Below are 27130 nucleotides of genomic sequence, written 5' to 3' on the forward strand. Positions count from 1 at the left end.
TTACCAGTCCCTCTGTTGATATGAAGTGAGCTACAAATGCATGATCACACACACATATGCACAATGAGTGCAAGAAATGGAGGGCTGTGGGAAGTGGAGTAAAATAACAGACAGTTTAGTTTATTAATCTGTGATGAAAACCAGGCTCCTGTTGGTGCAGCGGGAGGGCAAGGGGAAGATCGGCCAGTCTGTTTAATGCTTGGCTCAAATTTAACAGCAGAAAGAAAGCAGCTGAGTGCCCTGCTCCTGGCTGGGTCATTTTTGTGCATTCCTGGTCACCAGTGCTCACAAAGAGAGTGTTATGTAATGCGCTCCCTATCAGGAATCCAAGTTCAAAAACATTTCATGAAGTCTCATGCTGTGCTGGCCTAAGTAATTGTTTCAGATAATGAAAAGTCTGTATCAGTGCATTTCAGCTGTCTGAGCTCTCGGCATGCAAGAGGACTGCCCTCTCCTCCCCTCTGTCAAGTTTCCAGGTTGCAATCTCATCTCGTTCCTGGAGGGAAAATATTTCTCCTGAAACAGTCTGGCTGACTTGACTCTGGCCTCATCTGCATTATACATTTAAAGCACTATACCACTTTAAACAGTCATGGCTCCCCCCCCCCCAAAAAAAATCATGGGAATTATATTTGCTAATGGGTGGTGAGAGTTGCTAGGAGACCCAGGGCCCGTCCATACCTAACTGCAAGATCTACTCTTTCCATATTTGATTGGTAGCCTCAAGATCCACATATGTCCTGTTCGTGGTTGGATTATTGTGAAAACCCAATTATCAAGCATCCATATGTGTGGGCTTTTTTTGTTTTTGTGTAAATTGCTTTAACACTGGCCACTCCCTTAAGGAGTGCTTTTTCAGAAGAGTGGAGAAACATATATGTATATATTTTATTTTCACACATGCACAGTTTTGTGTATGTGCTATTGGGTGGGAAGGAGGCCGGGGGCTTGGCATATGACAGGGGAAAGCCCACTGACCGCCTATTGCAGGAAAGTCCACAGCATTCGAGTGCACGGACGTTAATGTGATTGATTATTGATACAGGAAAGCATATCGGTTTTTCAGTTGTATTTCTAATGCGAATGTGTGAACACAAAAATCCATACTAGCTTGCAGCATCATATGGACGACAGTGAATTAATGAGGGCACAACCGTACTCTTTTAAGAGTACATGTACTCTTTTTGAGATGGTGCAACAGCATACTCTTACTTTTCACTTATCGAAGCCAAATGTACTCTTTTTGAAATGACAAAATGATGGTAACCCTAATTGCAGATTGTACAGTCGTATGGATGGGCCCCCATACTGAGCTGCAATTCTCAAAGTTCCCTTGAAAGAGGGATTGATTGTTCAACCACTCTTGACATTATAGCTCTGTGAGGGGAATAGGAGTCTCCTAACGGCTCTAAGCTCCCTTAACAACTACAGTTCCCAGGGTTCCTTGGAAGGAGCCAAGATGGCTTAAAGTGGTATAATACTGCTTTAAATGTATAGTGCAGATGGAGCCTCTCTTTGTGAAGAAAGAAAGGATAGATAATATCTAGGTGTATCCTTCTATGGTTGCCACAAAAGTCTTTGGACACCCCCCCCCAAAAAAACCTGTGTATTGTTTGCACTGCTCACCCAGCTTTTTGTCTTTTATTTATTTATTTTAAAAAGTATTCAAGTACTCATGTTACAAAATATCATGAGGGAAGCCATGACTCTTAAAGTGGTATAATGCTGCTTTCCCCTCGCTGGATCATCACTTTGTAGTGGTGAGTGTGCAAATTACTTGGGAAGACAGACGGACTAATGTCAGCGTTTTGGAAGAAGCAAAGACTACCAATGTTGAAACAATGATAATTCAACATCAGCTTCTCTGGACTGGCCATGTTGTTTAAATGCCTGATTACCATCTTCCAAAGCAGCTACTTTGCTCCCAGCTTAAGGATGGAAAATGGAATATTGGTGGACAGCAAAAGAGATTTAAAGATGTTCTTAAAGTGAATCTAAAAAAAATGTAACATGCGCATTGAGAACTGGGAAGTCTTGGCCCATGAAAGTCCCAAATGGAGGTCAGCTATTATCAAAGGTGTTATGGACTTTGAAGAAGCACGAATACAGGGCGAATAGGACAAACGAGCTAAGCGGAAGGCACATCAAACAAATCCTCATCACAACCATCTTCCATCTGGAAACCTATGCCCTCACTGTGGGAGGCTGTGTGGATCCAGAATTGGCCTCCACAGTCACTTACGGACCCACTACTAAAGACCTTATCTTGGAAGACAATTTTACTCGGCCATGAGTGATCGCCAATGAATGAATGAATGAAATGAATAATGCTGCTTTAAGTGTGTAGTGTGGATGTGGTAGCCTAAGAGGCCTATCAATTACTCTGCTAGCTTTTGCCTATGGCCTTGCCCCCCCAATTGGCATGTGACTCCTGAAAGTTTCCCTGGAGAGAATATGGCCCTCAGGCTAAGAAAGGTTCTTCATCTCACCTTCCTCCATTGTGAAATGAGAGCGTGCCCTAGACCCACCCAACATTCCCTGGCTGTGGCTGCACATTGCAAGAGGAAGTTCACTTATGGTACACCAGCAATTTATTAGCTCTACATTTCATTGAGAAACCTGGCCGAAGCTATCAAACAACCCAGCCAGGGTTTGAAAAATATTGTATTGTTGTTGTTGTTATTGCACACTGTTCACCACATCTGGGTCCCAAAGCAGCTTAGAAAATAAAAACATGCAATATATAAAATTTAAAACACAAAGTCAACATCAGAGATTAAAACATCAGAACAGCATTCACAATGTAAAGGCCTCCTGAAATAAACCGTTTTAATCAGGCATCTGACAATTAGCAGGGAAGGTGGAAATGTTGCCAAATTTCCCAGTATGTGTGAGCATGTATTTCAGCTCTACTTCACCATCACAGAAGGAGATGGTGCCCCCAGCAGCTGTAGACCAGCTCTGCATGGATATCTTCAAGATGGGGTGGTGATATAAATTTGTCCCTCTATGGTAATAAATTAATGGCAGAACAGCCATTGACTTTATTCAGAGAATATTCAAATTCATAATGTAATGCTGAGGTAGGGAATTTTTTTCAGACTGATGGCTGGATTCCCTTCTCGATGACCATCCAGGTGGAGCATAACAATTGTGGGTGAGGCCAGAGGCAAAAGGCATTCATCTTTATGAAACTAATGTAAATTTTACCTTTGAATAGCATGTGTGGCTGAAGAAGGGATGTAGCCTGGAAAGGGTCTCAAGAGTCAGATAGAGAGATGTGGAGGGCCGGCTGCATTTGGCCCCCAGGCCTCAGGTTTCCCACCCATACAATGATGTATTGTATTATATTTCATTTGAAGCTTCTGAAAACAATAGAGATTGATAGATTAGATAGAATACATCAGGGTAGCCAATGTGGTACACTCCAGATGTTGATGGTCCACAATTCCCATTGTCCCTAAACATTGGCTAAACTGGCTGTGGCTCTTGAAACCTGTAGTCCAGCAACATCTGGAGGACATCACATTGGCTGCCCATGGATTAGAAAGATAGATATTGTAACTACTGTTTCTTTGCAATATGGGCTGGAAAACGCTTCATCAGACCATAAAAATAAATGAAAAACATGGTGTGTGTCAGCCTGTTCCTTCATGCAAAAGCATTATGAATGAAATATGTAAGGAGAACAGCTGGATATGTATCAACTGAAATCTCTGGGAAATTTTTATGGCTTGAGGTCATAGAATAGTATCAGCAAAGGGAACTATTTACTGCTTCAAGCTTTATGCGCATGCATGTGTTTTCTTCTTTCAAAAGAATTAATGGTTGCAATCAGAATGACTCATTCATTCAAATTATGCTCTCTAGAGGGGAAAATGTATATTGTTCTTTATGGCTAGTAGCAAAAGTAGTGTAAGCTATATTTAGGGGGGGACCCCAGTTCTCTCAAGCCATCCCCTATCCTGGCTCTCATACTGTGATCATAGTTCAGTGGCAGAGAACATGTTTTGTCTGCAGAAGGTCCCAGCTGCAATCACTATAATCCTCTAAAAAGCATGAAGCAGGCCTCTGTTTGAGATGTTGGAGAACTGCTGCTCGTCACTATAGAAAAGAGAGGGCCCACAGCTTAGCTTTGGGTCCCGGGTTTCATTACTAGTTTTTCTAGTACAGAGCAACTCAGGGTGTAGGGTTTGGAAAAATCTTTGTTACCAAATTCTTCCAAGCTACACAGGAAGCGGATTGCACTGTGAAAGACCAACCCAAATTGTGTTTGCATTTTGACAAATATGTAGGGCAGTACAACATCTCAGAGAGGAGGTCAGGTCTCCTGCTCCCCTGGTACATTCACTATAGCTGCCCAGTTTCCCTGCTTTTTAAAGTTTGACAGAAATATCTGTGGGCTATAGGTGCATTCTTAAACAGCAAGGTTTTTTGCCTATGAGTGAATTTTTTTGCATTTTAATCCAGGAGGTAAGAAATGGGATCCTGTGCAAGTTTACTGAGAATGGATTGATCATTTGCATGCTTACTGAGTTCATTGGGATTTACTCCCCTACAATCATGCTTAGGATAGGTGAAACTGACCACAGGGGATGGGGAGGGGGAGGAAGGGCAGAGGGGAGGAGGGGGAGGGGAGTAGGCAGGAGAGGGAGGGGAGGAGAAGAACAGCTTTGATCATTTGCATTTTTACTGAGTTCAATGGGATTTACACCCATGCAATCATGCTTAGGATAAGTAAAACTCACCGGGGGGGAGGGAGGGCTGGAGTGGGCAGGGGAGGAGGAAGAAGGGAGGGGAGGAGGGAGCGGAGAGAGGAAGGAGGGGAAAGGCAGGTCTGATCATTCACATGCTTATTGAGTTCAATGGGATTTAATCCTATGCAATCATGGTTAGGATAGGTAAAACTGACCATGGGGGAGGGGGTGGAGGAAGGGGAAGGAGCAGATTGGAGGGGGCAGAGGAAGGGGAAGGGGAGGGCAGATTTGATCATTTGCATGCTTATAGAGTTCAATGGTATTTACTGCCATGCAATCATGCTTAAGATAGGTAAAACTGACCATGGGAAGGAAGGGGAGGGGGAAGGGAAAGGAGGGGATTGGAAGGGGATGGGGATAGGTAGGGAGGGGCAAAGGAAGGTGGAGGGAAGGGGCAAGAGGGAGGGAAGAGGAGGGAGAAGAAGGGAGGGTGGGTTTGATCATTTGTATACTTTATGAGTTCAGTGGGATTTATTTCTGTGCAATCATGTTTGAAAATGGAAATGGACTGCCTTCAAGTCGATCCCAACTTATGGCGACCCTATGAATAGTGTTTTCATGGGAAACTGTATTCAGAGATGGTTTTACCATTACCTTCCTCTAAAGCTGAGAGGCAGTGACTGGCCCAAGGCCACCCAGTGAGCTTCATGGCTGTGTGGGGATTCAAACCCTGGTCTCCTAGGTCGTAGTCCAACACTGACCCGGGGGAGGGGCAGGGAGGGTAGGAAGGGGGGCAGGAGAGGAGGTTTGGGAGTGGGCACTGGGCAGAGGGGAAGTATGATGTTCCTGTATGTTAATGTAAATATGGTAAGTGCAGGTTTATTATAGGAAATATGGTAAGTGGAGTGAGTGAGAAGGGGAAGTACAAGGGCTGTATAATGCTGGGTGATGATTGGCTGTGTTTGAATGGCTGAAGGTATAAATGAGAGGATGACAGTTGAGTCGGGTGGGTGTTAAACGGTGGGTTGGTTGAAGGTGGTGGGTGTTGAAGGTTGTTGTAGAGAGAAGGTGGCTGTTGAGAGATTGGATTAGGAGTTCTGAGGCATATATTAAGAATTAATAACATAAAAGAATCATATATGAAACCATACGCTTGTCAACAAAATCTATAAGTAATCTTGTTATTCCTAGTGTTATCAATAAATATTTTCTTGGTTTACTTAAAGCCTGATTCCTTAGCTGGAGTGTACAGACCAGGGGGGAAGGCAGGTTAACCAAGGCTGAAGAAGAAATTGTATCTAATGGTGGCAGCGGTAAAGGAGGAGATATTGTATCAGCATTCAGTACCACAGAGCAACCCAGAGCTGTGAGCTTCATAGGCAAGAGGCTTCAGAGGAGTTGGGAATTACCTAAACACACAGACACAAGGTATCAAAATAGCCAGGAAGAGACTAAGGCACAGTCTAGAGGCTATACTGGATACACAGAGTGTTGGGTAGTGTGGCCTAGCAGGGGGATCTTTTGAGATCTGTGCTAGAGTGGAGAGAGGTAAAAATAAACACGATGATCCTGACTGCTGGTAGCCATGAGTGAGAGTGTCACAGGTGGTGCCAGGGGAAGGACGTCACAGGAAGCCCCTTACCTTTCCAAAAGGAAAATATTGTGAACAGTATCATTGCTTTTCAGTGTTTCCCCCACCTTTTTATTCTACAGCAGGCACATGTAGCCTCCCACCCAAATTTAAACCAAAGCTGTCCCTGGCCACATCCACACCAGGCCTTTATTTCACTTTGGACAGTCATGGGTTCTCTCAAAGAATCCTGGGAAGTGTAGTTAGTGAAGGGTTCTGAGAGCTGCTAGGAGATGCCCTGTTCCTCTCACAGACCTTCAATCAGAGTGGCTGACTATTAAACCACTCTGGCCACTGAAACTATGTCAGTGGAATAGGAGTCTCCTCTCAGCATCCTTCACAAACTACACTTCCCAGGATTCTTTGGGGGGAGTCATGACTGTCTCAAGTGAAATCAAAGTCTGGTGTGGGTGTGGCCCCCTGATTAGCCAAGCCCAGCAGCTGTGAGTCTGGCTTTTAGAACACTGACAGTTGGTTCTTACTTAGCATACCCTACACTATCATTGGATTCAAGCCAAAATTTATTAAATTAATTAAAAATCAGCCAGGCATTTTTTTTTAACTTTTAAACTGCAGAGTATGGGGCAAGGTCAGTAATAGGATTACAGATACTCTGTGAACATGGCTGATTTTTAATTAATTTCAACAGATTATGAGAACTCTGACAGAAAAAAGTCCAAAAGGGCTCTCGGGGGGGGTTTCTCTCTTTTTAGACTTTGATCTCCCTGTTCTCTGTGACTGTTTTGTGTATCGCCATGAAAATTGAAAGGGTTGTTAAGCAAGAGTTTCTGAGTTCAGGACTATATGTTTTGTAAGGTTTTGTTTTGAAATGATCTTATGGGAAGCATCAGAATGGCATGGGGGTATTTTCAATTTAACATTGCGGAATGTGAAAAATCCATGCTGGCTATAGTATACAGCCACTCTTGTGGCTGTATAATTCAATCCTGCTCTGCAATGGAATTTAAATGAAGAGCGGGCTGGAAGTGCCTCACATAAATGAAATAAATAAATAAGCCACTGATAGAAATGATGGATGCTGGAAATGTCAAAGAATCAGCTTTGTAAATGCAAGCTATAACGTTCATACAATGTATAGTTTGTCATTTTGAGAGATTCTTCAGCTACTTGATTATTGTAACTCTGCTTTCAGTTTCAAACCTCTCTCTCTCCCCCCCCACCTTTTCATTGCATCAGGGATCTAATTCAGTGCTTTAAATCTGTGTTCTGCAATGCATAATTAATCTGGCTTCATAGAGATCTGGACAAAAGGCCCCATTCAATCTTTAGCTCTTTCCCTCGAGATATTGTTATTTCTAAAAACTCCGGCCAGCTGGATTGGAGGGAAACCTCAGCACTGTGGGAGAATGAACAAACTGTAGGCCTCTGAGGGATTTGGACTAACTAGCTGACTAAATTGGATTAGAAAGTATGGAAGAGAGGGAAAGGCAGAGATGGAGGCCAGCTTTGAAGGCTACGAACTTGAAGAGGAGGGGAAGTCTCCCACAATGATTGCAAAATGGTGAATGTTTCTGAAAAGACAGGAAGAATTTTGAAGTCAGAGTAAGGTGATAAATTGCATAAAGGCAGAACAACAGAGCAGCAATTTTTTTTAGCAGGGATTGTTAGCAAGGAGATCTGCATTATATATGCAGGTCACAACCAGGCCTGCACAATGTGTGATTGCACTGCACCAAATTCCATATGATGTGTCCTACTGAGTGCTTGCTCCAAGCAATGGAGAAATTCAATTCAGTTCATAGTTAGGTGAACCTATGTAATTTGCATTTTCTAAAACGATATGTGAACCAAAACACAGCCATCCTTCAAAACTCAACACTTCTCTGAATTTGGCAGGTCAGTCCTCCAGCCAAGTAATGCATACAAAAATCCATCTACTAGTATCAAGTATGCATACAAAATGCATATATTGATGAAAATAAAATACAAAAATTCATTTTATTAGGGGAAATATAAATATTAGGGGAAATACAAATATTAGGGGAAATATGCTTTGCAAAAGTGTATGAGGCAAAATTGAATACAAAAATGTGTATATTAGGAGAAATTTGCCCTGAAATGCTGATGAATTTTCATGAGGACTTAAAAAAAAAAAAAAAGCACACAAACTGTTGTGGAAGTGTTGAGAACTGAAGATTGGAAAAATGAGAAACTGAGAGAAACCAAAATTGATAGATCATTCATACCTATTTGCCATTTATTAGTAGTAGTAGTAGTAGCAGCAGCAGCATTTTCATCCTGCTCTTCAGCTGAAAAAGGCTCCCAGAGTCACTAACAAATACCAGTGACGAGACAGTCCCTGCCCTCAGGTTCACAGTTTAAGAGACATGACACAAAAGGAAAGGGGACTTGAAGGGAGCTTGAAAACAGCAAGCTCAAGTGCTCCTTCTTTGTTACAGAGATCTTGTAGTGGACAGCAGGAATGGAAAAATTTGGAGAGGAGCCAAAAATTGCAGGCCTTCAGAAGAGCTGACAGAGAGGCCCTGCAGTCCCATCTCTCACTGTCTCTTGCAACCTGATGGAATAGCTGCACCCTCCACAACTGCCATTTTTGCAGTCCCCAGTAAGTAGAACAAATAGGAAATTAATTGAGTCCCTCATGGATTGCCATAGGTGGTGAAGGACTGCCTGGTGGGCTTACCCTCCATTGTTCCATTTCAGTGTCTTAGGTTTTGGGGAGGGCTGGCGCCCTGTGCCATGTTTGATTGGTAACCAACCTTTGTTGCTGCCAGAAGTGCGATATAAACAGTTACTGTACTAGTTGTCTCCTGGCTGTGCGCTCTATACAGGCAGAAGGGGGGGGGGAGAGAGACAATGCTTCCAATCTGCCTCTTGATAGGATCCCTTGGAAAGCACATTAATTAATCCCTCAGGCTCCTTCCCAAATGATGACCTCAGTCCATGTGCTCCATTACCATGTGCCAGAGCTCACAAGCTCCATTACTTTCAGAGCACTTACTGTGACATAGAGCCAACCTTTATTACAGAACTGGAACTATAACTATGCAAACTTTTGGCAACATCACATTTATGAAAGCTGAAAAGAGAATCAAATCTTCAGAACTATTCCAACATACAGGATTCTCTCCAGTTTTCAGTGCTCATTTTTATGACACTGACGCAGCACTTAATGCAATAACACCAAGATATTCTATAAGTACTTCCACGGGTCAGAAACCCACCCTGTCGAGAACACTAATGCAAAGCATATTGCCACATTTGCTGCAAAGCGTAGAATGCTGTGAGCATCAAAATCTGAGTTCCTCCCCCCTCTCAATACATATACACACACATACATCAACCATATGGTTCTAATCTAGACTTTTGAAAGGAAAAAAAAAAAGCAGCATACCAAAGTTTGAATCTAAGAAAGGAAGTTCCTTGGTGTTTTCAAGCGGATCTAAATTGGGCATCAAAAACATACAATGTTGCCTAATAAAACAGGAAAATTAAGACAAGGCTCTCACTTGGCTATAATGTTTAATTGTGCATACAGAATAACTTCAGGACTCAGAAATGTGGGTTCAGTGTTTTGATTTAATGCCCCTTTTAATCATGCTGAAATCTGCGGTCTATATATGAAAAAAATCTGAAGTTTAGTCAGGCATGAAGAGCCATAAGGGGGAGAAATGAACTGGAAGCCTAAATATACCGTTGAGTCAGATTTGGGACAAAAGCATTTTTTTAAAAAAGACACTTGTTCATTTTTACAAGTTTGGTCTTTTTGAGTAGGCCTGAGTGATGACAACATTCTAAACAAGTGTTTTGGGGAAAATGCATACCTTATCCTAGCAATGTCCCATTAAAACTCATTTTATTTAGGCTTACATTTTCTCTATGGAGAAAATGAAACAATAGACCCTGACAGCAAGGAAGCTTTGCCTTACATTGCTCTATAGCAGGTATGAGGACACTGTGACCCTCCAGATCAGAGCTTGGAAAAGTTACTTTTTTTGAACTACAACTCCCATCAGCCTAATCCAGTGGCCATGCTGGCTGGGGCTGATGGGAGTTGTAGTTCAAAAAAGTAACTTTTCCAAGCTCTGCTCCAGATGTTGTTGGACTACAAGTTCAATCATCTCTGGACATTGGCCATGTTGGCTGGGTCTGATGGAGCTGGAGTCCAACAATATTTAGAGGGCCAAAAGCTCCCCAGCCTTGGTCGACATACTGAGAAGCCATGCTGTGCACATGGATCCTATGCATGTTACTCAAAAGTAAGTCTATCTTATTTCAGTGGTCTCCTCCAGAAACATGTTCTTTCCACCTTGCCCCAAAATCAGGTCCAAACATCAGATTCTTTTTTAATACTGCTGAATTATATTGTGTCCTCTGGAAGCCAAACATGGCAGCTGAGAGCTCTAGTCACATATTAATGACAGGAACTGGCAAGGTGCAAACTGGTGTTTGGATCTGTGTACAGCTGTGTACAGTGTTACCCTACCTAGGCACTGGCAGTAAAATACCCTCAGGTCCTGGAGTGACCCCACCCATCCAGGTTACATTGGACTGGCCTGAACAGGAAAAAAGCATAAAAGGGCTTCATGTGCCAGTTAAACTCTGCAGTTGCAACACTGACTTCCTGAGTTTTGATGTGTTCCTATATCTTTTGGTTGTTCTTCTGAGATGCTCTTCGGTTCTGCCTCCTGACTTGTGTTTCAATCCTGATTTAGCCTTTGGTTCTGGCTCTGTTCCTTGAATCTGCTCCCCTAGGGTACGAGTAGTCAACAGCCAGTGGAATCCAGAGTGGTGTAGGGGACTAGGACCTGGGAGACCAGAGTTCAAATCACGATTCAGCCATGAAGTTTGCTGGTAACCTTCCTCACAGGGTTGTTGTGATGATATAATGGAGAGGGAGTAGAAGCGTGTACGCCACCTTGAGCTCCTCAGAGGAAAGGTGGGGTACAAATGCAATAAAGCAATAAACCACGTGCCCTCTAGATGCTGCTGGACTACAACTCTCATCATCCCTCACCTCAAACCATGCCAACTGGGCCTGATGGGAGTTGTAGTCCAACAAGCATCCTGCCCTGTAGGAAGCCTGCAAGCAGGACATGAGCGCAACAGCATCCTCCCCACTTGTGTTCTCTAGCAGCTGGCATACAACTTCTGATACTGGAGGTAGTGCAGAGTCATCATAGCTGGTAGCCATTGACAGGTTCTCTAATGTTCTAATGTTCTCTAAATCCCCTTTAAAGCTGTCCAAGTTGGTGACCATCTTCTGGTAGTGGTAGTGAATTCCATAGTTGTGCTATGTGAAGACATACTTCCTTCTGTCTGTCCCGCATTCAGCTTCATTGGATGTCCACGACTCCCAGTGTTACGAGAGAACTTCTCTCCGTCCATTTTCTCTGTACTGTGCATAATGTGATACACCTCCTGGCTCATCTCAGGTTCAGTTCTCTTTGCCACCCTCATTTTGCTGCCAATAAGTGGCAATGAGCCCAGACTGCTGCTGTGTATATATGTGGGGTCAGAAGATCCAGACTTTCTTCCAGGGGTTCTCAATTACACAGGTGGCCTCCACAGACACAAAAGGCTCCCTGCTGCTGCAGAATCATAGAATCATAGAATAGTAGAGTTGGAAGAGGCCTATAAGGCCATCAAGTCCAACCCCCTGCTCAGCCTCATCATGACAGGAGCAAGGAGAATCCATGCAACCTCGAGGACGAGGCTAAATGCACAGCTGTGCAGCCCCACAGGGTCCGTATTGCCTCCTCAAGCCAGTGACACCTGGAGTTAGTTACACTAAGTTAGTCACACTTGGGTCCCGCTGAAATCAATGGGACCTAAGTTAGTCATCATGACTAACTCAGTCTGGATCTAGCCCATTAATTGATTTTTTTCTCAGTGATCATATACTTTTATTTCATTATTTCAGCATTACAATTTGTTAAGGTCCAACTAGAACAAATTAAATTTTAATAAAGGAAAAGAAAAAAAATTAAAAGGTAAAGAAAAAGAAAAGAACAAACAGAACTAAGCTAAATTAATTTGCAAACTAATTTGTAAATGACAGGAGCAGGGGAAAACATAATTCTATATAAATAATCAATAGGATTTTTTTGTCTTATTCATTTAGAACATGAATTGATGATAATAAAGCAAAGTACTCCAGGGGTTGTGAAAAATGTATTTCTTGCAAGTAACTTCCAGGATCCACCAAGAGGGTTGAGGTGGATCAGCTACTTGGCTAGGGGTTTTTTGCCACCCATTCTGGCAGCAAGCATCTAAGCTAATCTATGCGATCCTGGGCTCCTTCTGGGAGGAAGGGTGGGATATAAATTTAATAAACAAATACAATAAATAAATAAGCTAGACTTGTAAGAACAGAAATAATATGTAAAAGCATGTTTCTTAAAGTGCACACAGGAACCAATATACAGGTCCACCTAGCTCAGTACTGTCTACACTGACTGGCAGTGGCTTTCCAGGGTTTCCCAGCCCTACCTGGAGGCACCAGGAATTGAACCTTGGACCTTCTGCATGAAAAGCAGATGCTCTGCTACTGCACAATGGCCCTTCCCCAAAGCTGCAAATAAAAAGTTCTGCTCAGCTAATTTTCCAGCGACAGTCATATCCCATTATAAAATTCCTTTCACACAATATAGCATAATAGCATTTGAGAGCTAATGATATTCTGCAGCTGGGACAGCATGAATCTGAGTTTGTTTGGTGTCTCTCTCTCTCTCTCTTCTGAGTTATTTACTTCCAAAAGAAAATTTTCCATGGCAACCAGCCAAAGGGGCTTGTCTCTTTAGTGTGCGAAATCTGAGCAGATACAAACTTGACACCATATTTCATCCCATCGTCTTCCTTCATGTCTGCATTCCTGGCGGTAAATTATGGGGTGTCGCCAACTATTCAACGGTGACAAGGAAGAGTTATTTTAAAAAAAGTCTAAGAAGATGGAGAGAGAGAAAATTAACTGTTTCAAAACATTTGAAGTAAGGAATTTTGAGCAATCATAGGTTTTAGAAAAATGCCCCTTTCTCTTCTCTCTCCCCCGCACCCATCTCCCAGTTACGTTTTGGACAATATGAAGTATTCATTCATACAACATGAAATGAAGTTATAGGCCCCACATGGATTTAGTTGCATTTAAACTGGACGACTGCAATGTGCTCTATGACAGGCTGCCTTTGAAGACTTCAGCTGACATAAAAAGTTCTAATTAGTGTCATTTTATTGTTATAACAATGTATTATTAATATTAATCACCTATAATATGTTTAAACCTTTCTAAGCATTGTATGGAGATTAAAGATAAGGCAGTTGCTGCCTGCAGGCTCACAGATTGCTAGACACGATACAAAAGGAAAAAGGAATGGGAAGGGAAGAGGAATGCAAGCAAATCTAGACTAATTCTTGTTCATTTTGAAATTGAACTCCAGTTCCCATCAGCATGGCCAGTGGTTAAGGATGATGGGTGCTACAGCCCAGCAACATCTGGAGGACCACTGGTTCCTCATCCATGAAGTAGCCGATCTGATGAGAAAGGCATCTGCCTGAGAGATGTTGCAGCCAGAAAAGACAATACTGGGCAAGCTGGATAAATTGCCTGGCCTGATTTAAGGCAACTTCCTCTTGTAGACTGACAAATTTTAAATAGGTGGCTGTGGACATTCCAGCTGCAATCTGTGATGCTACTGGGGAAAAAATGTATTTTGGGAAATAAATTGTCACCTAATGTTATGAGGTTCCAGCAGATTAGTACCTCCAAACCATAGAGGCTTCAGCCAGCGAAGGGTGAAACAGCAGCATCAACAATAGTGTAGTGGCCAGAAGAGGGATTTCTATTCCAGATTTTTATTTTGAAGAATATTATATTGTCTGAGACTACTCTCTTTTTGGTCTATTTTATTTTGACGAATCTGTTTCTTGACGACCGCCATTAATTGTTTCGATCCTGGGAACTGCATTTTGTTTACTTAAGTATGGAGAGATAAGGCTGTCTGCTCTGTTTATACTGTGATGTCACCAAGTTTGGAGTATTAACCCAATTGTTGCTGAAATAAGAAGTGGTTTTCCTATATTTTTCTTTTAAAATGGCAATTAAGAAAGTGGCTGAGAATCTGGAAATAACTATGTTTCAGAAAATAATGGATGAGATTGAGATAACGAAACAAAACCTGCGACAGGGTTGTAAGGAGCTGAAAATTGAATTGAGTAAAATGACGCAGGAGATTAAAGATATAGGGGTCCCTGTGAGAGAGGTGACCCTGGAAGGGGTCCCTGTGAGAGAGGAGACCCCGGAGATTGGAACAAACGTGGAACAGGAAAAAGATTTGGAGTCTATGGACTTTAGAAATAAAATCTATTGTTTGGAGACACAGGAGATTAAAGACATAGGGGTCTTTGTGAGAGAGGAGACCCTGGAGACTGGAACAGGGGTCCCTGTGAGAGAGGAGACCCTGGAGACTGGAACAGGGGTCCCTGTGAGAGAGGAGACCCCGGAGATTGGAACAAACGTGGAACAGGAAAAAGATTTGGAGTCTATGGACTTTAGAAATAAAATCTATTGTTTGGAACTCAATGTTATCTCTGAAGAAATTAATGAAGATTCTAGAGATAAAGTTATCAATGGCATGGATGATCTTCTGGACTGGAATGATGTGATGGAGCCCAATATAGAGAAAATCTATGGAATTAACTACAGCCATGTGACAATGGAAAAACTTTTAAGAGATGACCCAGTGTATTTTGAAAAAAAGAACAGAGATATGATTTTACAGCAGTATTTCAGCAACCTATTCAGAATGGATGGCAAGAAAATATTTGGGATAGAGGTAATTCCCATCAGACTCTTACTATATGACTATGGCTTGGACAGCAAGATTATTATGGAATACTGATAATGGAAGATTGGATACTGAAATTACTGGACTTAACAAGACTACTGAAGATGGAAGATGGAAAATGGAACTAATAGGGATAATAGAACAATGGCTACTGAAATTACTGAACCTAACAGATTCTGATGTGATGGATTAATTGAAATGTTTATTTTGACTATGGTTATGACAATAAGATTATCATAATTAGTAATGAGATGGATTAATCGATATGCTTATCTGGAAAAAAAAAATTGATAGATATATTTCTTAAAGAATTGAAACCTCTCTTTGACTTTTTGTGGAAAGAATAAAGTAATGTTTATGAGATTTGATGATTAAGTAAGATAACTATTGGAGGAAAGTGATTTTATAATATGACTTAAGAGACAGGATTGCTATATATTATAGACTTATAACTGATCTGATCTTTGACAAATGGGAAGTCAATATTTTACTCTTTATTTTTTATTTTTATTTTTATTTTTTTATTTTTTTTATTTTTTTGTTTAACTATTTTTGATTTTGTTTTTTGTCTTTGAATGTTTTATGATTTCGTCTTGTATGTTTTATGAAAATTTGAATAAAAATTATTGAAAAAAAAAAACAATAGTGTAGTGGCAAATTCAGAGGTGCAGGGTCCCTTCATGATAATCACAGCCACGCCCCCTCACAGCCATGCCCCTTCTAAGATTATACAACCTTCTAAAATTAAACAATAATCTGGCCAGGCTTGAATGCTACTTTCTGCTTCTCTATCACTATCATCATTTGACTGTCCTTTCTCACAGTCAGGGATAATTGCTTGAATTACTGAATTCAGTGTCTCCTGCTGCTACCCAACTACTTGATGATGTAGATGGGATGCTATCATCAGGATTCACTGTCTCTTCTTTTGCAGCTACAGAATTCTCACTCTCTACAACTTGGCTTTTTGAAGTAGGACCTAATAGGAACTCCTTTGACTCTGAGTGGCTCCAATCAACAGAAAACAACAAGGAAGCAAGTTAGAAGACTCTTCTCATAGGGAGCGCATCTGCATAAAATACCTATTTTTTGGTAAAAGTGTAGCACAAGAAGAGCGTCTCTTCCTTCCCTCCCCCACACACTTTAATTCCCCTTCACACTGTTTCTCATGCAAATTCATGAAGCTGGGAAATTCTTAAAGGTATCCGATAAATATTGTAAATAAATAACCTTTTGTATTCAGGTACAAGAAATTACCTGTGCACTGCACTCTCCTTTTAAGTACAGCCCAACTTCCCTGCTCAGGGATAAACTAGATGCAGCATGTTATTTTCACCAGTATATTCATTTTGTGCCCCCTCCCCCCAATATGCATTTTTAAAATGTTTCTTGGTTGGAGAACTGCATTGCAACATTCAGATGAGTGTGAATTTCAAAGATTGGTCGTGTTTCAGTTCTCATATGGTTTCAGAAATTTAAATTTTGCCTTTAAATGCAAACTAAATCAAACTTCTCCCCCATCCCTACTCTGCAGCCTACCCGGCTGCCGTCTCTTCATGACCTGGAAAAGCCCCATGGGAGGAGTTACCTCATGATGTTTTCTCTGGGCTTTAACTGACAGAAAGCAGCAAGGGAATGAGGTGTTGATTGTAAGCAGCAGAGGGGAAGACACTGACTTCCTTAATCTGCTCAGCTCTGCAATGCACCTGAAAAAGCATGTAAACAGGCAATCATTACAGAGTTCAGAATAAAGATTGATTCCAGTGGAGACTCATGAGGAGATCAGAAAAATATCATATATCAGAGGAAAAAGGAATCAGATAATGCATGACCACCAGGAATGAAATGAGAAGTTTCTATCCCTAGTCAGGATTGAGAAAGATGCCTGCCTGAGACCTTGGTGATCCCCTGCCAAGGAGAGTCAGCCAGAGGTGGAGGAACCTGCAGCCTTCCCAATTCCAGCTCCCAACAGCCCCAGCCAGCATGACAAAATTGTCAGGAATTGTGGGAGTAGAAAGCCCAGTCCCACCTGGAGGGTCAAAGGTTTTCCACCCATGGCCTGATGCCCTCCAACCTGATGCCCTCCAGTTTTGGGTTACAACTCTCATCATTGCACAGTTGTGCTGGCTGGGGCTAATGAGAGCTGTAGTCCAAAACAGCTGAAGGACACCAGGTGGGAGGGCTGGAGTAGACAGTACTTGGACTAGAGGGGCCAGATGGACCTGACTGAGTTTTCAGTAGCTTCTCATGCTGTTGACTGATTTTGCTGCTTGATGGTATTAGAGGTCTCTCTTCACATTCACTCAACCACAGCATATTTACACATCCTTCACATTTCCACCACAAACTGGCCCTTAGTCAAGATGCGCACAATAACATGGTGGAAGAGCAGGAGGCCAAGGGTAGAAGATACTCTTAAATCCAAATCCTGCAAGTATATGGCTGCTATTGTTCCTTAAGCAAATAATCAGTAGATCTCAATGAGCCAAACTCCTCTATTCCAAAGGAAAAAGCCTCCTGCCCCAGCAGGCAAGTGTAGGAGGAAAGATCCTCCCCCAAATGTCCAGGATGGTAAAACTGGAGGTACATGCAGTGCTTCCAAGCTTGAAAGCTTGGAAAGTGCTTGAAAGCTTGCAGCTTGCAACATTTTCATAACTTGGAAAATGTTCTGACAGCTGGATTAACTGCCAAGATAACAGAAGTAAGGATAGACACTCTTCAGTGTTTGTGTGTGTGCTTATACTTTGGTGTATTACAAAACAAGCCTTCATATTTCCTGACCAATTCATCAGAAACCAAACCTTAAAGTAAGATCTTTGGAGGGAGGGGGGGTAGAGAGAACCCAACGAACACATCCTTCTGTCCAAAATTGGTTTGAATAAGTACTGAGTTATTCTTTTGTCAAAAATGTAGTGATTTTTTTTCTATTTAATTTTTTAGAATCTAAAATAAGATTTAGATAGTCTTCATATTCCTCCACCTGCCAAGATTTTATCCACAATTGTAGAGAAAGCTCGGGGAGCAGAATTGAAAGAACTCTAGGTGGTGTAAAAGTATGGAGTTGACTTGTCAATACGGAGGCCCTGATTCCTGCATTAGTGGAATGTCTATTCGCTAATATGCAAAAACTCTTGCAGTTTAAGAATGTACCTATAGCCAACAGATGTTTCTATCAACCTTTAAAAAGCAGTGAAATTGGGCAGCTATAGTGAATGCACCAGGGGAGCAGGAGACCTGACCTCCTCTCTGATATAGTGTACTGCCCTACAAATTTGTAAAAATACAAACACAATTTCAGTTGGTCTTTTACAGTCCAATCCACTTCCTGTATAGCTTGGAAGAATTTGGTAACGTGCCTCAGAGCATATGATGAATGGTGGCAACACCTACAATCAGCCCAAATAGCAGGAATAAGACGTGCTGTTCTGATCTTGTTTCAGCATGGAGAAAGCAACAATATTAAGATAGGTGATGTACTTCAGATATTCACTTTAAATATGTTTGCAATTTTAATGATGTTTCCTATTGTGAATTATTTATTTATTTATTATTTGATTTATATCCCACCCTTCCTCCCAGCAGGAGCTTTTTGCTTCTGTTTCTGTGAATATGTGAAGTGCAGCAACACTTCACATAATTTACAATAAAAAACTCCAGAAACAATTGTGGAATAATGGCACTGACTATTCTGCAAAATTGTCTCCAGTGGACATGGGGAGTCTCTCAGTTTGCACAAGGTAAAAAGTGGGAGGTGAAATATATTCCAGCAAATTTCTAGGTGTGCTCTGTTTTTAATTGACCATGCCCACCCTTCCTTAAATTGAGTGGTTTAAGCATAGCAGATTGAACACATGCATCTTGGGCAGGCCAAATTTGTTTTTTTTCTAACAGCTAGATTCATTGCTTAAGTAGCAACATATTGTAATCAGTCTGATTTTTCATCAAACTCCAGTTTCAGATTCATTCGTTAATGCACCCAAAATAGAAATAAAATATAATCCCCAGTTTAAAACGTAAAAGGCTGTCTTCACCATCATATGACCAATAAAAAGGCTTTGAAATTAATATTAAAATTTGACTCATATTCTAGGATGAATAATAAGAGAAATATAATTTCCTAGATTAGATTCTCTGTAGAAACAGTAGTAACACAGGAAAGAAGTAAAGCAAGAAGACCAACAAACATACAAAAATATAATTCTCCATCTTTAGAGATGCAGTCCTGATTGCAGGTGTTGCCAGCACTCACCATATGCTCAATGCAGTCATGCTTAGGAAAGGTAAAACTGACCATGGGGAAGGAGAATAAGGGGGGAGGAGAATAAGGGGGAGGGAGGGCTGGAGTGGAGAGAGAAAGAGAGGACAGAAGGAGGGGGGAAAGGGGTGGGAAGGGGAGAAGGGAAGGAGAGGCAGGATGGAGGTGATAGGAGGAGAGGAGGAGGAAGGGAGGGCAGCTTTGATCATTTTCATGCTTATTGAGTTCAATGGGATTTATTCCCATGCAATCATGCATTGGAAATGTGAAACTGAGCATGGGGGCAGAGGATAAGGGGGAGGGGTGATGGTTGGAGTGGAGAGGGGGAGGAGGAGAGGGAAGGGAGGGAAGGGAAAGGGGGAGGGGGGAAGGGAGGGAAGGGAAAGGGGGAGGGGGGAAGGGAGGGAAGGGAAAGGGGGAGGGGAGAAGGGAGGGGAGAGGAGAAGGGAAGGAATAGGATGGAGGAGAAGGGCAGGTTTGATCATTTTCATGCTTATTGAGTTCAATGGGATTTACTCTCATGCAATCATGCACTGGAAAGGTGAAATTAAACTGGGGGAAAGGCAGGGAGGGGGAGGGGAATAAGAGTATGTGTAGGGAGTAAGGGGGAGGGGGGAGGAGATTGGGTGGGTACTGGACAAAGGGAAAGCCCCTTTTCTTTCAAAAAGGGAAACATTGTAATCAGTATCATTACTTTTCAGGGTTTTCCCCACCTTTTTATTCTACAACAGACACATGTAGTCTCCCACCCAAATTTAAACCAAAGCTATCCCTGGCCACATCCATACTAGGCATTTATTCCATTTAAAACAGTCATGGCTTCCCTCAAAGAATTCTGGGAAGTGTAGTTTGTGAAGAGTGCTGGGAGTTGTTTAGGAAACTGTTATTCCCTTCACAAAACTCCATTCCCCAGAATTCTCTGGGAAGAGAGGCTGACTAGCCATTGGAGCTCTGTGAGGAGGACTCTCCTGATTAGCCAAGCCAGATAACTGTTAGGTTTTTAGAACACTGACAGTTGGTTCTTATAGAGCATGCCCAGACTTATCATTGACTCCAATGTTAATTTTCTTAAATTAATTAAAAATCAGCCATGCTTTTTTTTTAACTTTTAAACTGCAGAAGATGAAGGTAAAAGTATGGGGCAAGGTCAGTAATAGGATTACAGGTACTCTGTGAACATGGCTGATTTTTAATTAATTTCAAAAAATTATGAGACCTCAGACAGAAAAAAGTCCAACAGGGCTCTGAATTTTTTTCTCTTGTTTTACACTGTGAACTCTCAATTCTATCTGACTGTTTTGTGTATCACCACAAAAACATAGAGGGTTGTTAATTAAGCATTTCTGAGTTCAGGACTATAAGTTTTGTAAGATTTTGTTTTGAAATGAATTTATGAGAAGCATCAGAATGGCACAGAGGGTATTTTCAATTTAACATGGAGGAAGGAAAAAATACATGCTGGCTATAATCTACAGCCATGTGATTGTATAATTTCCCAGTTGAATCTTACATCACTCTGGGAAAATTTGGATAAAGGAGTTACCTGGAATGGGCAAATCATATGGGTTGTAATCACATGATGTCACCGATTCATTTCCCCATGGGCTAATAGGCAATTCCACATTTAGATGCAGTTATGCTGCCAATAACATCATCAGGCTCATGATGTGGTCCAAACGAGTTTTGTCTCAAGCTCTCTGAGGGGACCCCAGTTCCCTTCCCTACAATCTCTCTTATTCTACTTTCTTACAGGTCTTGCTGTAAACCTCTGGCAAGTCCTCCCTTCTTCCTTTCTGCCTGAAACACTGCAGTGGCATTATCCCAGGAGCCAAGGCCTCTGGGAAATGTAATTTTCCCAGGGTCCCTGGTATTTGAGATGTTGCTGTTTCTGTGATCCAGTCAACAGGGTGGGGAGGACCTCCAGTGAGACACTCAACAGCTGCGAGCTAAGTGAGTGGGGGCTCGCATAGGTGCGTGTTCCAAGGCTTGTAAGGAGACGAAGGCAAAAGGGGGAGAGGATATACAGATTTTGGGGGGGGGGCTTGGATTCAATCCGAGTTTGACCAAAAAAATTTGGGAGGCAGATGCCTCTTACTTCATAATGCAGCCAAACCTCATGAGCAGGACAAGTTTTTTATTACATTATTATTCCCATCTGTGACTAACAGCCAGTATGGGGGAGCAATTTGCCTTGGGGAATCACATAGGGGTAATGATTTTAAAACAAAACAAAACCGTGCACTGGGCCAATCCAGTTGGGGGCGGGGGAACCTGCAGGCGCTTTTAGAACAAGGGTAAGGAAACTTTTTTGAGCTTGAGGGCCACATTACCTCATAACCTTCCAGGGGGCAATGTGCCCATGAGCGGGGCCAAAGGCAAAACTGGGCGGGACAACAGACGTGACTTTTATGTTTGTACAATAGATTGCAGTCCAGCCACACAGAAATCAGAGGTTTCTACACACACACCTCTCCAGCCTCTATGTAGGCACATGAGAGGCATTATCACAAGGACGCTTTCCAGCCAGGCAAAAGCACTGTAGGAGGATGTAGAGCAGGACAGGTGAGAGAGGTGTGGCCTGGGGAATGTCCTGAGGGCTGGATAGAGAGGTCTATGGAGCCACATTCAACCCCTTTTTCCCACCCCTGTTTTAGAAAAAGGCAAAAATGTTAGGGGATCCAATCTCCCACATCACATGTAGTTTGGATCTCAATTCTACAGTTTTAACAAAGGAACAGGTTCTGTGCTTATCTTACACTGCAAAGCACTGTCAGCAAGAACTGTCCTATTAAGAGAGAGAGAGAATGTGTGTGTGTGCGCATACGCACGCACACATTTTAGTGACTCAAACTCCTAGGCGCCCAAACAGAATTACAATATATTTATTTATTTATTTATTTATTTTTATTTATTAAATTTATATACCGCCTGACTAGCAATAGCTCTCTGGGCGGTGAACATAGAAATACAATAACATAGGCAATACAATAAATGACACAATATAATACAAAATAATACAGTCTAAAATCAATACAATAACATTTTTAAAATTAAATAAATTTAAATTAAAATGCTTCAGAGAATAGGAAGGTTTTAACCTGGCGCCGAAAAGAAAGCAGAGTCGGCGCCAGGCGCACTTCCTCGGGGAGACTGTTCCATAGTTTGGGGGCCACCACTGAGAAGGCCCTAGATCTTGTCACCACCCTCCGGGCCTCCCTATGAGTTGGAACCTGGAGGAGGCCCTTCGTAGTAGAACGTAGTGTACGGGCCGGTTCATATCGGAAGAGGCGTTCCGCAAGGTATCGTGGTCCCACACCGTATAAGGCTTTATAGGTTAATACCAACACTTTGAATCTAGCCCGGAAACATATTGGCAGCCAGTGCAAGCGGGCCAGAACAGGTGTTATATGCTCGGACCGCTTGGTCCTTGTTAGCAGTCTGGCTGCCGTGTTTTGCACTAGCTGTAGCTTCTGAACTGTCTTCAGAGGTAGCCCTACGTAGAGCGCATTGCAATAATCCAAACGCGAGGTTACCAGAGCATGTACCACTGATGTAAGGTCCTCTTTACTCAAATAGGGATGTAGCTGGGCTACCAACCGAAGTTGGTAAAACGCATTCCTTGCCACCGAGGCTACTTGAGCCTCAAGTGAGAGGGAAGAGTCTAAAAAAGACTCCCAGACTACGAACCCGCGAGCCTGTCCAGAAGGATACCATGGTCGATGGTATCAAAAGCCGCTGAGAGATCAAGGAGAATCAACAGAGTTACACTCCCTCTGTCTCTCTCCCGACATAGGTCATCATACAGGGCGACCAAGGCCGTCTCGGTGCCAAATCCGGGCCTAAAACCCGATTGAAATGGATCTAGATAATCGGTTTCATCCAATAGCGCCTGGAGCTGGCCAGCAACCACTCGTTCCAAGACCTTGCCCAGGAATGGAACATTCGCCACTGGCCTGGCTGGAATGCAGGAACGTTAAACCTATAAATCTTTGGGTGTGACATTTAGACATTACTATATAGCGCAACCTATATGCTACAGGCAGCTCCTTATAGTGGAAAGGCGTAGTAACTCTTTCCCATCAAGAGCAATGACCAGGCCTCACACTTATGTTACCCATGGCTTATAGTGAACAAAATGAGTTTAAATTACTGTAGACACACATTAGAAGAAAATAAACAGAATTTTTGATGAAGATGACGTAAATACACATTTTTACAGGCAGGGTCAAGTTAAACATTCTTGTTGTTAATATTAAATAGAAGTAGTTCAGCTTTTTTTTGCTGAATTTATATTGCTCTGTTCCATTTGGAACAGTTTTAGGCATGTTATAATTGAAATTGTTTTATTCATTTTTATAAATGTATGTTTTATTGTTGGAACCACCTTGGGACCTTATGGTGAGGGGCAGGTGAGAAATCTAATAAATAAATAAAGGGATCAGTGCAGCACGTGTTAACATTCAAAAGCGCAGTCCAGAGATCTAGGCATAAAAAGTCGCTGGATGGTGGATTAGGGGAAACAACAGGGAATGGTGATTACATGATGCTATGCTCACAGATCCACAGAATCATCTGGCTGACAAATACTGGAGACAGAATAGGCCCTATTCCAGTAGCCTTCAGTGTTTTCAGACCTGGCCCTGGGCCCTCTTTTAACCCAAGGATGCATTTAGGGATCCATTTCTTATTGTTTTTACCATATATTTGCATGGTGGTAGTACTGTTGCTGTACTACCACCCTGCATATCTTAGACCACGCTGCAATCTGGTAGTGGGTCCAACCCCTAAGCTGAAGACTAATAGTCTAATCCATCAAGACAATGTGTATGTTCTTAATGACAAATAGTATAGGGTGGTGCGGGGAAAATGCACACAACGTCCCAGACATCAGATGCAGATACAACATTAGAGCCAGTGTCAAATGTTGACAAAATCAGGCACCTGCAGAGGCCCACAGTCTTGCAGGGGGCCTACTACTGACCCTGGTACCTCCTGATCCTCCTGTTCTTCCTTCTCCTTGCTCTTGGTGCCCATTTACCTACCCTCTCTAAGCATGCAAGCAGTGGCCAGAGTGAGGAGGGGGAACAGCATCTTGTCCTTGTAGGCAACAGTGTATATTGGGCCCATGGTGACAGTGGCAAAAAAGGAAAGGTACTGACTCAGAAAAGGGTCCTACTGAGGTAGGGTTGCCATATTGCCCAGTTAGCCAGGTTTTACCCGGATTCTTTGCATGTCACCCGGCGCCCAGTTAGCCCGTTAGGTGGCCCGGATTCTCAGCTTTAATTTAAAAAAAATTTAAGTTTCTAGGTGGTCCGGTTCTCAAGATATACATAAAAACGTAAGCTGCCCCCCCGACTATCAAATCTTTCTTTAAACAGTACTGTATAGCACTTTGCAGTTTTAACCCCGCCCGTTCAGGATTGCAGCCAATCAGTGAAGCCAGGGTTGTGTTTCAGTTTGATTGACCTGAGGCAGTGTCTAGAAAACGTCATTACAATGCCAGAAAATGGTGGTTTGCCCCCCTGTTTATCTGAAAAGCTCATAAATTGGGTAAGTATATACATTTCAGGTTTTTCCCTCTTGTGTGCAGGAGTCAGATCCTGGGCAGTGTTTTGAAAACCTTCCCAATACTTGCTTTTGTAAAAGCAATGTTAATCCCATATGCCCAGAGTAAATCCCATTGAATTCAATAGGACTTACTTTTGAGTAGACATGGTTATGAATGTGCTCAAAATCAATGGGACTTTGGAGTGAATGTAAAAAAAATTGTGTTTGTGTTCTAACTTTTTCTGTCCCCCCCTCCGGTCCTATTTTAAAGCAAGTAGGCAGGGCTTACTTAGGTATTACAATTTTTATTCTGTAGGAAACTAATACTGATTTTTTAAAAACTAATACTGATTTTTCTGCAATGACCAACTGGTTTGACAATAAACTATTATATGGGCTGTATGTATTTATACATCTGCAGTGTGTGTGTGTGTATGCAGTCTTTCCAACACCCCTGTGAGGTAGGGTTGGAAACCAAGGCAGCTCACAACAAGAAATAAAGCCATTTAAAATCCAATAACCATAAAAACAAGTATAAACAGTTGCAAAACAGCGTAAAGTGGCATGATTCGGAATTTTGGGTTGTGTGAATTAAGTTGCTTATCACTTGAGGTTGCATTTCTGTCCCTGTTTGAGTAACCCCCACTGAATACACTGGGACTTGCTTCTGAATAAATAAACCTAGGATTGCACTATAAATATCTTTACAGTTTGTGTAAATAATAAATATATTTGATAGTCATGCTTATATAAATATTTCTTCATTTATCATATTTTTGGTTTTTGGTTAGGAATCCTGACTGGTTGTGAGATGCTTAGTTTTCTGCCTTACTGATAGGAATCTTGTGGTTGGTATGGTATTGCATTTAAGAAATGATGGTACGAAATGGCCTGAATCAATATAAGGCAGATTCCTTGGTTCCTAAAAGTGGGAAGAGACTCAAGGGCCACAGTGACTCCAACATTTATTTATGTATTTTTATTTACAACATTTATATACCGCTTTAGTGTAAAAAATCTCAAAGCAGTTTACAGAAAGAATTAAAACAATAAAATTATTGGCAAAAGTGTTAAGGACAGATGCTTAAAAACATTCAAAGTAATAAAACCAGCAATGAGGTAAAAACAGATTTAAAAACACAATAGCTTCCACATGCCTGGAGAGGCTTGCCTCAAGAAAACTGATTTTAGCAGGTGCTGAAAAGAGGCGTCTGCCTAATGTCAATAGGCATGGAGTTCCAAAGCGTAGGTGCTGCCACTTTACAGGACTGATTTCTTACAAGAGCAGAACAAGTACTATGTGGCACCCATAACATGGAAAGCACAGCTTGAACTTGGCCTGGTAGAAAATCAGCAACCAATGCAGATTTCAGAGCAGAGGTATTATGTGCTGATAGGATCTCACTCATGCCAGCAATTGTGCTGCAGCATTCTGCATTAACTGCAGTCCCCAGGTCAGGTTGTGCTGCATGGGGATTTCTGTGACCTTGGCTGACTGGCTGCTAGGATCTTTTTAGTTTGGGTTTTTGGTTATGAATCCTGACTGGTTGTGGGATGCTGAGTTTTCTGCCTTACTCATACGAATCTTCTTGTGGTTGGTATGGTATTACATTTAGGAAAGTGTTACTGCCTTTTGTGTTGTTTTTTTCCTATTTGCATTTCACTTATCTTTAACCTCACTCCGTTACAGCCATAGAAGCAACAACAGCATATGCAAGATAATTAACTCCCATTAGTGATAAGAGCAAGAATTTATAATTATTATTTTAATTAAAACAAGAGGCTTATGAGTACTTTGAAGAGGACCAGATATTTATTTTCTTTCTGAGCCCAGGACTGGGTCTTTCATGATGCCCGGTTGGGGGGGGGAGCAGGAGAGTAGTTGATAAGACAGACATCCTGGCATTGGTAATCTAATTAGCAAGGTATGTGTGGGGTTGTTGCACACTTCCACGACCAGTGGAACCTGTGTAGATGTGGTTGATCAAAGGGAGAAGAAATTTTGAGTTAAGCAAAGCTCTGCTTTTATAAAACCTAAGAAACATACAGATACTTTGAATGTCTGAGTGCCTGTACCAGTGGAATACTGGAGAAACTTGTAAAACTTGCTGCAACAGTATTTAGAACTGAGCATGTGGTGTGAAAGACTCCTTTTCCTAACATTTTGGCTTCTTGTTTT

This window comes from Rhineura floridana, chromosome 4 (genome assembly GCF_030035675.1).
Source record: "Rhineura floridana isolate rRhiFlo1 chromosome 4, rRhiFlo1.hap2, whole genome shotgun sequence".
Classification (NCBI taxonomy): domain Eukaryota; kingdom Metazoa; phylum Chordata; class Lepidosauria; order Squamata; family Rhineuridae; genus Rhineura; species Rhineura floridana.